General features: G+C 33.7%; 1 long non-coding RNA gene across 1 annotated transcript; it reads left to right on the top strand.

Annotated features, from left to right (window-relative positions):
• The first annotated feature begins 1,858 nt into the window (after positions 1–1,858).
• On the top strand, positions 1,859–2,457 carry LOC138763537 (uncharacterized). The gene is made up of 2 exons (XR_011357643.1): positions 1,859–1,997; positions 2,109–2,457. It is a non-coding gene; the product is annotated as an uncharacterized lncRNA (long non-coding RNA).
• Positions 2,458–3,142: the final 685 nt, after the last annotated feature.

Below are 3,142 nucleotides of genomic sequence, written 5' to 3'. Positions count from 1 at the left end.
CAGAATATATATATAAAAAAAATAACTCAATCATGGATTGGTGATGGTTGACTGTCTAAAACTTCAGAAAATCAACCATTTCAGAAGCAGTCAATTCATTCACATGAACACAATTTTCTTTTCTTTCCACAGATGCTCTTTGGCTTGTTAGGTACATCCAGTAATCTCATTTTCAGATATACAGCAATTGAAATGTTTTCAGTATTTTCTTTCTGCTCCTTTCATTTTCACATTCCTTTGTACATCTCCTCCAGATAGATTAGCTGTAATGGCCAAGCCTATAATCAATGACATGATCGTACATTCGTTGGCACTGCTTCTTCACAGCTCCAAGCACTTGTGCCATGGGTGGCAGTTTGTACATTTTCCCTTTTATTGAGGTGGGGGAGGGGGGTTGGGGGTGGGGTCCCTTTGGCTACTCTGGTTTATTTCAACCTGTTAATTGGAACCTGTAAATTGACTCCTGAGTAGGTGAGTGAAGGAGAAGTGAGAGGAGAGGGTGGGGATGTTGACTGACACATGAAATAGTACAGGTTGCTGGAAAATAAATGGGGGAGTGGGATTGATGCGATTATTTCAAAATCTACAGAAGACATGTTGGAATTTAATATATTGAGAAAATAGAAAGTTTTCCACTTTCATTTTGCCAACTTTAACACATTGTGTTTCTATTTCACAGTCTTAACCATATCATGGTTCTCTTCTCCCCCTCACTACCACCTGTTGCATGATTCCTGCCATGGAGAAAAAATAAATTATTTTCTTAGTTCAGATGAAGGACCATAAATCTGAAACTTTGTCCCTCTGATAAAGCTGCACCTGCTTCTGAACAATTTCACTATTTTATGTCTTTATCTGATTTTCATCATCCGCAGCTTTGTGCTTTTTAAAAAAAAATTATGGCTTGAAAATTGCATGACTTTCATTTATTCATTTTTTTCAATGGTATAATTGTAATTTCTCAATATATATGAAACTATTCCTTTAAAATAGTGGAATTTTAGTGAATAGAATGTGGAAAAATATAATTTTCCGAATCAGAATGATTTTCAATGGATGGTCATTTGCAAATGTCGAACATTCAAAATTTTGAGAAGCCTACAACGATTTTAAAGATCAGAAATTAATGCTTGTGTTGGCTTGCAATAATGTCCAAATGCCTTTTCTCAAAAGCTGTCATTCCAAGTTACTCGGAAGCATGTAATAAGGTTTTACACCCTTTCCTCATGAGCAGCATGGGCCACATATATTCAGAGTTTTACAACACTAAAGATTCAAGTTAATATGCATGGGGAACTTGTAGAACTTTGGTTAGTAAAGATGCTTGTTTTTTTGACAATTAGCTCTTTGTATTTCTGTATCTCACCATGTGCACTGTGTACATGTAACAGCAGATTGAATTTATTTTGAATGATTTGGGAAGTAGTATAAACAGCATGTTTTTAATTCTATTATATATAATTCTAATAAATCCTAATTTCAAAGTATCATCTTCCAAAAGTATAAGCTACAATTTTCTGAATTTAGATCTCTTTAATCCAACAAATTAAACTCTGCTTTATGTAGCTTTAATTAATTGATAAAACGAGTAAACTTTTGCATAACTTCACATTAAGACTTTCATAATGATTAATAACAAAGCATTTACTGTATAATAGAGATAAAATATATATAAAGTTCAAACTTTAAAGAGTTACATAATGATATTTAAAGAGACAAAAAATTAAAAGAAAAATTTCTCGTGCTCATGCTTCCTCTGCATCTTGTTGAATAATAAGCAAGCCATTAGCCTGGGCAGATATTACAACATTTTACATCATAGTCACACTATGATGTAACACTAGGAACAATTGTCTCTTATAGAGACAGACACAAAATTAACTAAGAGTTTAAAAAACACAAAGTTTTAACCTTTACATTCTGGCCCCATATTATTATAATAGATATTAATGACTAAAATATAATAAATACTGATACAGATGCACAAAGTTAATATAGTAAGTATAAAATTAGAAATCAAAACTTTCAGCCTCTTGTAAAAGATAGATTTTAGTAATAGGTCTATTTAAGTAACCAGTCTTGGTTTTAATCTATTTTTGTTGTTCTAGTAAAAATGAAAGATTGTAGCAGTTGTGTAGCGGGCCGAGCGGGTGCACAGCGTGGCAATGCAAACTGTCACCGGTGCGGTTCTGTGGGCGTGTGGGACCATAATACGGACGTCTGCCTACTCACCTAATTGATTGCATCCGAGAGATACTGAATGCAGAGGAATGTCACGTTGAGCTGTTGAGTCTCCTGCCGGAAGGTACGGGATGCTCACAGAGCCAAATTTAAACATGCTGGACCCGTAGATTGGCAGCAATCTCATAGTGACATCCCACCTTGTCCCATGGAGCCCGAGACATACAGTATATAAACGAAGCCTGTAAACCCTGGATAAATTAGTCTTTGAGTTGACTACTCTGGCGTGTGTTTGTATTTCTTTAGTAGCTCTACAGTAGTAGCCGCTACAAGATATTTTTTAATCCTGTTTTTCAAAATAAATTGAACTTGTTTCAACCTGTGTCTTGCATAAATGTCTTCTTTATGAAATTGATCTGAAGGCATCAAAGTTTTAGATTTAAAATGTCAGAAATGATTTGGTGTAAGTGCGTCAATGTTATTTGAATCAACAGATATTTTTGTTATTACACAACTATTTTAAATAGCTTTGATTTTGCAAAAACTTGCTGAAGATTGTCATAATTGACTATTTTACTATGCAAAATCAAATTAGGAATTTTTTTCTGATTGACCTAATCATTCTTTCCCACACACCTCCATGATGTGATACTGTGGGTGGGTGAAATATCCAATTAATTTCTTTCTGAAATAATGAATCATGAATTTGATGTTGATTCCAATCTTGAATTGTATTTCATAACTCTAGTTGAGCTCCTATAAAGTTAGATCTATTATCAGAAAGTTATTCTTTTACTTGTTCACATCTGGTTATAAAATGTCTAAGAACATTGATAGAGTCTGTATCAAGCGATGATGCCACTTAAATATAAATTGCTCTTGTGGTCAAATAGGTAAAAATAGCTCCATATATTTTTTTCAATACTTCTTCCACATTTGACTTGCAAAGGACCAAAATAAT

The sequence above is a fragment of the Narcine bancroftii genome, chromosome 1 (assembly GCF_036971445.1).
Source record: "Narcine bancroftii isolate sNarBan1 chromosome 1, sNarBan1.hap1, whole genome shotgun sequence".
NCBI lineage: Eukaryota > Metazoa > Chordata > Chondrichthyes > Torpediniformes > Narcinidae > Narcine > Narcine bancroftii.
Note: the sequence above shows the minus strand (reverse complement) of the source record. Positions and strands in the feature narration are given on the sequence as shown.